Below are 14,185 nucleotides of genomic sequence, written 5' to 3' on the forward strand. Positions count from 1 at the left end.
TGCTCTGCTCTGTTCTTCAATTTTTTTTATCTTTTCAATTCTGCAATGTTCAATTTTTTTATTTCTTCAATTCTGCTCTGTTGAATATCATATGAATTGTATGAACTATGAACTATGAATTGATATATTGGTCTGGATTCTGGATTGGTGGCATTCTGAATTTAGATGGAACAGTCACAAAATGATCAACAACAACATAATAGTGGACAAGAATCTCACACAGCTTCCTCTCGAGGAAAATCTGACCCGGCTTGAGAATATTTCACTATGAAATATGATAAAAATCATAAGGCACAATATACGTGTATCTTTTGTTTGAATACTTATAATGGAGGGGGATATATAGGATGAAATATCATCTTGCGAAAATTTCTGGACAAATCAAAGTATGTAGCAAAGTAACTGAAGAAGTTGAACTTCAATTCAAAAGGATTATGATGGAAAACAAAAAAATAAGATGGAGAAAAGAAAATTTGAGGAGGAGGCTTATGGTGGGGAAGCACCTGCACAAGAGACTGAATCGCCTAACCCTATACAAGCTGCTGTTCCTACAACAACGGGAGACAAAGGAAAGAGAAGAGTTGTAGTAGCTACACAAATTGGAAGTTACTTTAAAGAAAGAACTACTCCAGGATCTCAACCGACTTTGAAAAGTGTTTTGGCTAGTAAAGAAATTGTGCACAAGGCTAAGTTGGGACTTGCCAAATGGATTGTTGATGCACGTATTCCTTTCAATGCAATTCAATCACCTTACTTTCAACCTGCATTGGATGGTGTTACTGCAATTGGACCTGGTTTTAAGGGAACGTCATATGATGAAATGAGAGTTCATTTGCTGGTTGATCTTAAGAGAGAGTGTCAGTTGCTGGTTGAAAAGTATAGGAGCTCATGAAAAAGCACCGGTTGTACACTGATGGCAGATTGGGTGGACTGATCAAAGGCAACAAACTTTAATTAACTTTCTAGTTTATTGTCCTGCTGGTATGTCATTTGTTAAGACTGTTGATGCTTCTGATGTGATAAAAACTGCCAATGCATTGTTTAATTTGTTTGCTGATGTTATTGAGTGGGTTGGGCCTAGTAACATTGTGCATGTGGTCACTGATAATGCTGCTAATTATGTATCTGCTGGAAAACTTATTCATGAAAAATACCCAAATATATTTTGGTATCCTTGTGCTGCCCATTGTGTCAATCTTATTTTGAAAGATATTGCAAGTATTCCTCATATAGCTGACCTTGCTTCTCGTGCTTCAAAAGTAACTGTGTTTGTCTACAATCATATGATCTTATTGTCTTGGCTTAGAAAAAGAAAAAGTTGGACAGAAATTGTTCGACCAAGAGTCACACGTTTTGCCACTGTTTTCATTACTTTGAAAAGTATATATGATCACAAGGAATATTTGCAGTCATTGATGGTAGACAAATATTTTACTTCTCATAAGTTATCCAAAAGTGCTAATGGAAAGATTGTTAGCTCAATTGTCTTGGACAGTAAGTTTTGGCAAGATTGTCTTACCACTGTGAAAATTGTTAGTCCTCTTATTAAGTTGTTGAGGCTTGTTGATGCTGATGAAAAACCCTCTTTGGGAATCGCGTATGAAGGCATGCAAAGAGCAAAAAATGCTATCAAGACCATGTTCAGAAATCAGAAAGCTGCTTATACGCCATATACGAGTATCTTGAAAATGAGGTGGGATAAGCATTTGAAGCGTGATCTCCATGCGGCAGCGTACTTTTTAAATCCGGGCATTTTCTATAGTGAGGATTTTGTTGAGAAGGCAAATGTTTTGAGATCTTTACTTGATTTGCTTGATGTTGAAACACTTTGTGATGACTCAGTTGCTGCAATGCAAGAGATACAACTGTATCGAGATTGTAAAGAAAGTTTTGGGAAGGAAAGTGCTAAGAGAGCGGCATCAAGACTCGAACCTAGTAAGTTATTTGACTTATTTCATATCCAAGTTCAGTTTAGTTTCAAAGTTTAATATGTTGGGTGATAATTGATAAACATTAAAAAGTATTTGATTTTTATATCTACGTAGGTGAATGGTGGAGGCTACACAGTGGGAGTGCTCCTAATTTGCAAAAAATGGCAGTCCGTCTTCTTCATCAAACCTCTTCTTCATCTGGATGTGAGAGGAACTGGAGCCTTTTTAAACAAATCCATTCAAAGAGGAGGAACCGGTTAGAGCAACAAAGGCTAAGTCACATTGTTTATGTCACCTATAACCTACGCCTTCAATCTAGGTTGCATCGAAAGAAGAGGAATTATGATCCAATTGACATTCAAAGCATTGACACAGTAGATTTTTGGGTAATGACATATGAGGATGATCCTGAATTTACTAATTGAGATGTAGAAGGCATTGCAAGTTTAATATACACTGATAATGCTATGACTTCGTATCCTAATGGTGAGTGACATAGCAAACTTTGTTTCCATCCATAAAGATACATGTCATTAACATTGATTTCTTATTGAGTTTTCTTTCTATTTTATTAGATGGTGGAGACATGGAAGTTGAAGTGGATATGCCTGATGTTGTAATTGAATCCTCAAATACTTCTTTTGGTGGTATTTCTGAAGATGCTGGCTTTGGATTACCTGTTTATGATGGAGATATCGGAACACTTAATGATGATTATGACTTCTGATGATTAGTGTCTTTGTTTAATTGAAGTATTGTTTGTTGAATATTGTTTCTTTTGGTTGCAAAACATTGTCTTTGTCATTTGTCATTTATGTGCGTTTTGAATATTGTCATTTGAAGTTGTTTATGACCTTTTAATGATAAATTATGTATTGTTCATTTTGTGAAATTGTTAAATTTTGAATCTTATTAGTTTAAAAATTATTGAATTTAACTTTTCAAAATTATGTATTGAATTTTTTATAATTTTACTCTATATTTAATTAAACCGGTTGAACTACGGTTGAACTATTGAACCATTGAACCAGTCACTTGACCGATTCGATGACCGATCCGGTTCTCGCAACCTTGATTTCAGGTAATGCATTGAGTGAACACATTTTGTTATTTTCAATCATTTTTGTCAAATTTTAAAATATTTTTTAAAAAAATTTTTGTTTTCAAGTCTTTTAGAAATATTTTTGTCAGGGTCAAAATTTTTTAAATATTAATTTAATAGTTAATTTTTAATTAATTTTGATATGTTTAACATAAAAAAAATTGAGCGGTATATTCAAACATAAATTTGTTATAAATATAATATTTCCCCATACATTTGTTAGCCGTCTGAATTCGTTAACAAATTTTAAACATAAATACTATAAATACTTTTTTTAATAAACGCAAAAAAATTATTAATTACCAAAATATGTATTTGTGAAAGAAATTATCAGAATAACTATCTGTTATGTGGGTAACATGTATTTAATAGATTGGACTTGCAAGGTTGGTTTAATGTCTAGAGGCGGTGGATTCCGACTTGAATTGTATCTGGGAGTCGCCGCCCGACTTGTGTGTGGGAAGGAATGGAGGGTGGTACCTACAAAGATACTCTGATGCCTAAGTTAGCAAAGGGGGTAAGCAGGTTTAGAGAGTATTGGAACTTGGAGATACTTGAGGGGTGTTAGTATATTTATAGTGGTGAACCAATAATCACCGTTGGAGTAGTTCCACCTTTTAAGGTGGATAACCGTTCCTTTATCTTAAGGAAGTTGAGATATGGCTCCTGGAAGTGGGTTGACAGATTTTAGGGGCAGTTACTTATTTGAATAAGTGTTATCTGCCAGCTATCCTTTGAGCCCAACTTCTTTGAGATGGAGTCTGTGTTGAATCCGACTTCCTATGAGAAGGTCGGTGGGTTGTAAAGGCCAATCTTTGGAATGTGCCTTTTAGTGTATTTGGACTTGGACCAGAGTGTTTGGGCCAGGGTAAGAACAGTGCCCCTACTCGAGTCCGATCTCTTTTATTTATGAGGCAGATTCGGGTATTTGAACTCGAGCTTGTAGCCGACGTGATTTGAATTTCTCAACTGTCGTGTCTAATCAAACGTCGCGTCTGTTGAGATTTTCGTATTTACATGTGGGAGCAGTTACGTTGGTAACGGCGCATTTCTTTAATGATCGCGCCCATTTACCCTTATGCCCTTGGTGTGTTTATAAATACTTTTCCCTCTCTTTTCTTTGTTTTCTTTCGTCTTCTAAAACTTCTCGCCTACAATCCTTATTCCTCCAAAGAGAAAATCTTTAGCTCTCCTTCTTGGAGTGCTTTGCTGCTGCTGTTTTTGCTCTTCTTTCAAACAAAGGTTAGTTTTTTTCCTCTCCTCTCCTATCATTTATGTTGGCACTTTACTTTATGTACTTAGAGGAGGTTTGCATGCTGTTCGTGATTCTTGGTTTCTTTAGCGAGTTTCGTAGTTCTAGTGATTCTGTTTTCTGATTTGAGAAAGGCTGTTTCATTTTTTAGAGGCCCTGTGTTTTGATCTTTTTTCATTTTCCTTTGTAGGTCTCGTTGCTTTTTCTGCCACTTCTTTTTACTGGAAAAGATGTCTTCCTTTGAGTCCCTTTCGCAATGGGTAGACGATACCGTTTTGGAGAAAAATCCCTTAGTAGACACTGACTATCTTACCATCCTTTGTACCCATCATAGAATTTGTAGTACTGAGGCTGATGAGCCAAAGTATGAGTTGGTGGCCCCGGGTCCTAAAGACAGGATTTGTTTTGGGAGGATCTCTGATTCTCATCCCTATTTTTTCTTTATGTATGACTGCCTTTTTACCCGCTTGGGGGTCCTTCTGCCTTTCTCCAACTTTAAGATAAGTGTGTTGTATCATTGTCGAGTTGCTCCTGCCCAACTTTACCCCAACTCTTGGGGTTTCATAAAAATTTATCAGCTTGTTAGTCGAGAGCTAGATTTATCGACTTCTTTAAAGATATTTTTTTACCTTTTTTCATATGACCAATCCCTTTAGTGGGCAGAATAACAAGCAGCAGTTGATATCTTTCCGGGTCATTCAAAGTCAGAAAGTTTTCTCTATCTTTGATGACTTATTCCATGACTTCAAAAATTTTTTCTTCAAGATTCAAGTCGTAGAGGGTCATCATCCCTTTTTCCTTAATGAAAACTCCAACCCTCGTTTCCCTCTTTACTGGTTAGAGACTTCCCCTGTGGAAAAATATGGATTGGAGGATTTAGACGAGGTTGAGAAGGCTGTGGTGGGGTTCTTATGGGAAGTTTGGGGAAGGGCCCCCAATTCGGACACGAAGAAGTTCCTTTTGGGTTCTCCTAGTTTCATACAGACCCAGCTAGGTAGTCTTTTGTTTTGTAGTCGTTTATGCACTTTTGTAGTTGTTTCTGAAGATTCCGACTTGTTATGTTTTTCCGACTTGTTGACATAATTGTTTGTTTCTTCTTTTTTTAGAAATGGTGAAAAAAGATTATAGTGCCGCCTACCAGAAGGTCCAAGAGGCTAAGAAGAAGGCACGTGCTCGGCTGATGCTGCAAAGGCTGCTGGTGCTCCTCCTCCCCCTCATGATTCTGGGACCTCTTCTCGTCCGATCTTGGTAACCTCCTCTTCTGCTCCTCTTCCTCCCCCTATCCCCCCAGTCCGACATTCTCCCGAACCCGAGAAGAAGAAGCGTAAGACTTTGGCGTCTGGTTCTTCTTCTAGGGAGTCTGATTTTGATGGTCCCAAATTCGTTCGGAATCACATCTTCCCCCATACTCACATTAGTATGGATGATACTTCCATTCGAAAATATCTTCAAATTTTGGTTCGGGGGAGTGTTCGGGCTGCTGGGGTATGTACAAAACTTGTTGATATCTTGGACAAGACTCCCCTTAGCTCTTTGGGTTCTACCCAGAAAATTGAGGAACTGGAGAGGAGGATTGTCCTCTATCAAGAGGAGGAGAGGCGGCTCCAGGGGGAAGTTACCTGGTTGAAGGAGGAGAGGTCCCAACTTCAGAAGAGGGAGAAAAAGTTGATGGCCCAGTGTGCCATGGCAGAGGGCCTGAAGGAGAAAGCAGAGCAGAATTATGTCAGGGTCTTCTCCGAAAACATTGATCTTCAACGGGAGCTGGAAAAAGGTCGGGAGACTTATCAGGATTTGGAGGACTCCGTGGCGGAGAGTTCGGAGGAAGCCTGGAGGATTTTCAAAGAGCAAGTCGGAGTTATTGCTCCTGATGACCTGGATCTTTCCCCTCTTAATCCTGATAAGATTGTTGTGAATGGGGCTATTGTTTCTCCTTTCTGACCTGAGACAGATTCTGAGCTGAAGACCCATGGGCAAAGACTTATAGAATCTCCTCCTCGTGAGGATCAACAGGAGGGATCTCAGTCGACGTCTTCAAATGCTCCGACCCCTGCTGCCGAACAGACTGCTCTGTCCTCCCCTACTGGTGATCCGACCTCTCTTCCTACTGGTGATTCCAATCCTTCCTCTAATTGATTTGAGCTATTTAGGGGCCCAGCTTGTGGGCCCATCTTTGAACAATTTTTTTTCATATATCTATGGTGGCTGCTGTTGATTCTTTGGCCTTTTGGCCATTAACAAAAAAGTTATTTTGTTAATTTGCCTTTGTTTTAGACAAGGGCTTTTTAGAAATATCTTGCGTGTGCATACTTTTTGCTGTGTTGTTTATAGGGTTTTTTCATAAAAAACCTTTCGATCTTTTTCCAGAAAAAATCTTTTATTGGGCAGGCTGTTTTTTGTCTAAGTTACTCGTGATTTTTACGAAGACTTTGAACAGCTTCTGCCTTTGTTTTTGATGGGTTTTCTTTATCTCTTTTTGTATTCCTTATAAATTCAAATTTTCTTTTTTGAATTTTTCTCATAACTTTTGCGATACATTTTAATTCTTCTCGGTTTTTTTGACTTATAGGTCGTAATATTTTCGAGTTATCATGATCTGCTTTTATAACCTCTTTACACCGACTTGTACCTCGTCGTTTCATCCTGACAACCACTTAGGTCGGTCATGGGATTTTTACGTTTTGTCGAGCTTAAGTCGGCGCGTTTCGTAGGAAAACGATAATAACTAATGGAATTTGTAAAGAGATGTAATAAAAAGATCTTTATTTATTGATGAAGGTACTTTTTGCTACTAAGGGTTCTAAAAGTTATTGACCCTTAGCCTCCACTTTGATGCCTTGTTAAAACCCCCTTTAGGAAAACTCTTTTTTTTTTTGGAAAAAAACCATGAAGTCGGAAAAAAGAGTACATCAGGGAGTGGAGTTCACTTTTAACTATAGTACCTTTTCATATTACAAGCATGCCACGACCTTGGTAACTCAGTACCGCTTAAGTCGGTTACCTTGTAGTATCCTTTTCTTAAGACTTCACTTATCTTATATGGCCCTTTCCAATAAGCAGCGAGCTTTCCTTCCCCCAGACTTGTTGACGCCAATGTCGTTTCTGATCAAGACCAAGTCGTCTGTGGTGAAACTTCTTCGAATGACCTTGTTGTATCTGTTCGTCATCCTTTGCTTCAACGCTGCTTCCCTTATCTGGGCTTGCTCTCGGACTTCAGGGAATAGCTCGAGCTCTTCTTTGTGCCCCTGTATGTTGCCAACTTCGTCGTAGAAGTTCACCATTGGGCTTTGCTCATTGATTTCTACAGGTATCATGGCTTCTATGCCATAAGCAAGTCGGAAGGGTGTTTCTCCTGTGGCGGACTGAGGTGTAGTCCGGTAAGCCCATAATACTTGAGGGAGTTCTTCAGCTCATGCGCCCTTTGCATCTTGCAACCTCTTCTTCAACCCAGCATGTATGACTTTGTTAGCTACCTCGACTTGCCCGTTTGCTTGCGGGTGTTCTACTGAGGTGAGCTGATGCTTGATCCTCATGCTGGCTACTAAGTTTCTGAAGGTAGAGTCAGTGAACTGAGTTTCATTATCAGTGGTGATGGAGTGGGGGACTCCATACCTTGTGATAATGTTCTTGTAGAGGAACTTCCGACTTCTCTGGGTGGTGATGGTGGCTAGTGGTTCTTCTTCAATCCACTTCGTGAAGTAGTCCACTCCTACTATTATATATTTTACTTTTTTCAGGCGCTTGGGGAAAGGGCCCTAGTAGATCCAATCCCCATTTTGCAAAAGGCCATGGAGAAGTTATGCTAATGAGCCTCTCGGGGGGAGCGACATGGAAGTTTGCATGAATTTGGCATGGCTGACACTTCTTTATGAATTTGGTGGCATTTCTCAGCAAGGTCGGCCAGTAGAACCCGGCTCGTATGACTTTCCTAGCCAAGGACCTTGCTCCGAGATGATTCCCACAGATACTATTATGGACCTCTTCTAAGACTTCTGTTGTCCTTGAGGTCGGGACACACTTTTACAATGGTGTAGATATCCCTCTTTTATATAAGATATTTTTTACCAAAGTGTAGTTTTGTACTTCCTTCCGGATTTTCTTGGCCTCTTTTTCCTCTTTGAGTAGGATGTCGAATTTTATCTATTTGATCAGTGGGTTCATCCATCCGAGGTCCAATCCGAATACTTCAAGGATGTCTTGTCTGCCCTCTGTTTTTGTAACTGAGGGTTCTTGGAGAGTTTCTTGGATCAAGCTTCTATTATTCCCTCTTGGCTTGGTACTTGCTAGTTTGGAGAGGGCGTCTGCTCTGCTGTTGAGATCCCGAGTTATGTGTTTGACATCGGTCTCTGCAAAACGCCTAAGATACTCTAAGGTTTTGTCTAAGTACCTCTTCATATTGGGGTCTTTAACCTGATACTCTCCATTGATCTGAGAGGTCACCACCTGGGAGTCGCTGAACACAACCACTCTGGTCGCGCCGACTTCTTCTGCCAGCTTTAACCCCGCAATCAAGGCTTCATATTCTGCCTGGTTGTTAGAAGCTGGGAATTCGAACTTGAGGGAAACTTCTATTTGAGTTCCCTTTTGGTTAACTAAGATTATGCCTGCACCGCTTCCGACCTTGTTAGAGGATCCATCCACGTATAGCTCCCATGCTGTGGCGGCTTCCTCTTGGTCCCCTGCGTATTCCGCTATGAAGTCGGTAAGGCATTGAGCTTTTATTGCCGTCCAAGTTTCATACCTGAGGTCGAACTCGGATAGTTCTATAGCCCATTGAACCATTCTGCCTGCAATGTATGTCTTTTGAAGTATTTGTTTCATAGGATGGTTCGTTCGGACTTTTATTGTGTGAGCATGAAAATAAGGCCGTAGCCTTCGAGAGGCTATTATTAAGGCATACGCAAACTTCTCGAGTTTTTGGTACCTTAATTCGAGGCCTTGTAGAACTTTGCTGGTGAAATACACAGGATGCTGCCCGACCTCATCTTCCTATATTAGAGCTGATGCTACAGCTTTGTTGGCTATGGACAAATACAGGACGAGTTCTTCCCCGTTTTTAGGTCGGGTCAGAATTGGAGGTTGTCTTAAAAACATTTTGAACTCTTGGAATGCTTCTTCGCATTTAGGAGTCCATTCAAACTGGCATCCTTTTCTTAGTAGGGAAAAAAGTGGAAAGGATCTTAATGCTGATCCCGCCAAGAACCTGGAGAGGGCTGCAAGTCGGCCATTTAGCTGTTGGACCTCCCTTAAGCAAGTCGGGCTTTTCATTTCTAGGACTGCTTTACACTTGTCGGGGTTAGCTTCAAACCCCCTTTGTGTTAGCATAAATCCCAAAAAGTTTCCAGCCTCCACCGCGAAGGTATTATTTTAGTTTTAGAAGATAGATTTTAAATTAATTAGGATTAGATATAAAAGAGAAAAGAAACTTCTCTTCTAGAAACCCGACATTATTCCACTTTTCATTCCACCTTAACCCAATTTACATTTTACCACAATCCTAGTTTTCTCTCTGAACTATGAGCAACTAAACCTCCACTGTTAAGGTTAAGAGCTCTGTCTATTGTATAGATTGATACTATTATTTTTCTATTTTAATTCATGCACTGATTTATATTTCAAGAATTGTTTTTGTTCTTTCTCTTATGAATTTGGGTGGAACGGAAGTATGACTCTCTTTCTAATTGAGTTCTTGTATAACTTGGAAAAGCTCTTTACTTGAACAACAGCTTGAAAATATATTCTCCTAAATTTCTAATTCTCTGGACTTAACGGGATATGTGACATATAATCCTCTTATATTTGGGTAATTAGGATTTCTGTGGCATATAAACTAGAATTAAACATCACCCTCTAATTGGAATTAAGTGACCAAGGAATTGGCGGTTGATAAATTTTAGAGGAGACTAAGAAGGTCTAAGGAATTAGGGCTTAGTCACATATAGTTTGTCATGAATTAAATCTTGCATGATTAAAATAGTTAGTAAGAAAAGTCAATCCGAAAAATAGATAACTCTGAAACCTTAATTGCCTTCTCCATATTTTATTCCCAACTTATTTATTTACCTGTCTTCTGTTTAATGCTTTTTGAAATCTCAGACACTATTTTCTGTTTGTCTAACTAAACAAATTAATCAACCATTGTTGCTTAGTTCATCAATCCTCGTGGGATCGACCCTCACTCACCTGAGGTATTACTTGGTACGACCCGGTGCACTTGCCGGTTAGTTGTGGTTAGAAATTCTGCACCAGTAACAATCATTTGTTGAGTGACCATATAGTTTATGGTACTCACAGTAGTCGCTACAACTTCCCCTCTTTTGTTTTTAATGGGCCTAGGGGGAGGTAGTCTTTCAGTATGACAAATTTCCTTGTAGACATCAACTAGGGAAACTCGTAGAGGAGTATAGGAGTGATATCTCCTGAGCCTTTCGGGGCCGACTTCCTCCTTTTTCTTGGGCTCTCTCTCTTTCTCTTTTGATGAGTGAGAGTGCCCAGGTCGCCAGTTCGGCTCTCGCGGTCTGGCATTTTTCTTCATGTTGATGTACTTTTCAGCTCTTTCCTGTACGTCACTCAGGGAGGTCGGGTGCCTTTTCGAGATGGATTGGGAGAAAGGACCTTCTCGGAGTCCATTTACTAGGCCCATAATCATTGCCTTCGTGGGCAGGTCTTGGATTTCTAAACACGCTTTGCTGAGCCTTTCCATGTAGTCCCTCAGAGGTTCTTCGAACTCCTGTTTTACTCCAGGAGGCTCGGCGCATGCTTTACTTTGTCCTTTTGGATAGAGAATCGCATCAGGAACTTCCGCGAGAGGTCATCGAAGCTGGTGACCGACCTTGGGGGGAGGCTATCAAACCACCTCATTGCTACTTTCGTCAAGGTCGTCGGGAAAGCCTTGCAGCGAGTAGCATCAAAAGCGTCGGCTAAATACATCCGACTTTTGAAATTGCTTAAGTGATGCTTTGGGTCAGTCGTTCCGTCATAGAGGTCCATATCAGGCATAGTTGTCAGAACCAAATCGGTGATCGAACTGGTCAGGCTACTGGGTCACTGGGTCACTGGTTCAACCGGTGGATCACGGGTTGAACCGGTTAACCCGGTCCTATGTAAATAAAAAAACAAAATATAGTAAAAAAATTAGAATTAAAAATTTAAAATACATATTTTTACTAATATTTTAAAAATATCTAGCTATTCTAAACAATATGAAATAGAAACAATAAGTATTTTGTTAATTTTACTCTATCATAAATATTTTTATTTTGTTTTTATATTAAAATAAGTATTATTTTATAATTTTAATAATTTATTAATTAGTTTATATCTATTATACTATTATATACTACAAGTATTTATTGAAAAATAATATTAATAAATATTATATAATTACAAAAAATAATAAGTGAGTTTATAATTACTGTTAAATAAAAATATAATTAATTTAAAAATAAGTGAGCTTATAATTAAAATTAAAATAAATTAAATAAAAGTAAATTATTTACCGAAAGATATTAATATGTATTTTAATTTGCATATATATTAGTAATAGACAAGTTAGCCTGGTGGATGTATCTACCTTTTATTTTCTGGAGGGATGGGTGCTGCTTCGTTTTGAGGAAATTTTAAATTGTTCTGGTTCAGTCAGACCGGTTTCTATCGGTTCTTTACGGGTTTGACAGATTCGCACCCGGTTCTTAACCTTATGCGGTCCAATCATCGGACCGGACCGGTATAGGATCCGGTTCACTGGTTTTCGGTCAAATCGGCTGGTTCGGTCCGGTTCTGCTAACAATGATATTAGGGCTTTTGAAATTTTTGGAACTTTTGCCCTCATTATGTCCTCACTAAACAGATCATCTCCTCCCAAAGGAGAATCTTCTGGGTCACTGCGAGAGTTTCGACCTCGAAGAGCGGATTCAAGTCTTAGGAGCTTTTCTTCAAGCTCTTTTCGTCGCTCGATCTCGTTCCTCAAATTTCTCTCTGCCTCTCGCTGTCGCTCCAGCTCTTGCTCCAACTGCTCCAGCCGGCCCTGGTGGCCATGGAACAATCCCATGAAATCAGTGGCATGGGGTTATCCTCCTTTGCCAGATTTGTGTCCCTCAAAGGAGTTTTCCTTTGGGTCTTTTACCCCTGAGGTGCCTTCTCTGTGCTGGTTAGTCACCCCTTGGTGAGTGACTATAGCTCTGTCGTCGTTACCAGCGTCCTGATTCTCTTGCTCAGAATCAGATGCTGTGTTTCCATCCTCGTTTAGATCGTCCGCCATCATTGGTTGATCTCCAGGTCCCCGAAAATGGTGCCAATGTTACGTGGGTAACCTGTACTTAACAGATTGGGCTTGCAAGGTTGGCCCAACGTCCGGAGGCGGTGGATTTCGACTTGGATTGTATCTGGGAGCCGCCGCCCGACTTGTGTGTGTAAAGTAATGGAGGGTGGTACCTGCAAAGACACTCTGATGCCTAAGTTAACAAAGGGGTAAGCAGGCTTAGAGAGTATTGGAACTTGGAGATACCTGGGGGTGTTAGTGTATTTATAGTGGTGAACCAATAACCACCGTTGAAGTAGTTCCACCTTTTAAGGTAGGTAACCGTCTCTTTATCTTAGGAAAGTTGAGATATGGCTCCTAGAAGTTGGTTGAGAGATTTTAGGGGCAGTTACTTATTTGAATAAGTGTTATCTGCCAGCTATCCTTCGAGCCCGACTTCTTTTATATGGAGTCTGTGTTGAATCCGACCTCCTATGAGAAGGTCGGTGGGTCGTGAAGGCCAATCTTTGGATTGGGCCTTTTAGTATATTTGGTCCTGGATCATAGTGTTTGGGTCAGGGTAGGAACACTATCTATATCATTTGGTTTGATCCACCCACAAAATCGACATTTATTCATTTCATATTAAGGTTCAATTCAGATTAATTAAACTCTTTTTGAAAAAATAGTTTAAACAATAAATATTTATATTAAAAACAACTTATAAATAAGTTATTTTATATTTGGTCTTTTAGTTCTAAAAGTGTTTATTTTAAAAGAAATGTGATAAAAAAAATTTATTATGAAAAATTTTTTTTTAAATTTTTTTATAAATACTTTAATAACTTCTTAAAAAGTTACAATTTAGTTTTAAAAATGAGAAGGGCCAGCACTTTTATTAAAATTTGACCAGCACTTAACCAGTAAGAGAAAAATGAGTGATCTCACACTATTGGATAAAATCTCACACCATTAAAAACACTAATAATAACTAATTGATATTTACAAATCACAAAATTTACTGACCTCCTAATACTTCTCTTTAAAAATAACACCAGATATTAATACTACTATTTTTCATAATTTAAAAACTTAAAAAATAACTTTTTAAGCTTTCCAAACAAACCTAAAACCTACAAAATGGTAAGGGAAATAAATGTTACAGGTGCATGGAGGATAGTTGAAAGCTGTGTTTGACCATATTTTTGTGTGTATCATCGTAGAAATAATAAGCTTGGTTCCATTTCACGAATAACATGCATGAAATGCAATTGTATAAACTTTTTTTTTTCTTCTCTTCCCAAAGGAAGGTTTGTGAACTCGGTATCTTTAAGTAATTAACGAATTTTCAGTATCAATTTTTTTTTTTTTGAAAACCCTATACAATCCCCCCCCCCCCCCCCTCCTCTCTTATACTTTACAAACATATACTTCGATAGATATAAATCCCATTAAAACAAGTAACGTGCAAAGTGTGGGTGTTATCATAATTCCATGAGCTACAAAAGTAAGCCGGCGCCACCTCTCAATTATTTGTATAGGACCATTCACCTCCATCAATTCCACATTTTAATTTCAAGTTTTACTTTGTTTATATATGCCAAATTAGGGTAAATTATTATTCTAAGCATCGGAAATATTTTAATTTCAATAAAATAGTTTGT

At 38.7% G+C, this 14,185-nt stretch overlaps 1 pseudogene; it reads left to right on the forward strand.

Annotated features, from left to right (window-relative positions):
* Positions 1–457: 457 nt before the first annotated feature.
* LOC107635874 (uncharacterized) lies at positions 458–2,356 on the forward strand (annotated as a pseudogene).
* Positions 2,357–14,185: the final 11,829 nt, after the last annotated feature.

The sequence above is a fragment of the Arachis ipaensis genome, chromosome B4, assembly GCF_059453495.1.
Source record: "Arachis ipaensis isolate K30076 ecotype BB chromosome B4, ASM5945349v1, whole genome shotgun sequence".
Lineage (NCBI taxonomy): Eukaryota > Viridiplantae > Streptophyta > Magnoliopsida > Fabales > Fabaceae > Arachis > Arachis ipaensis.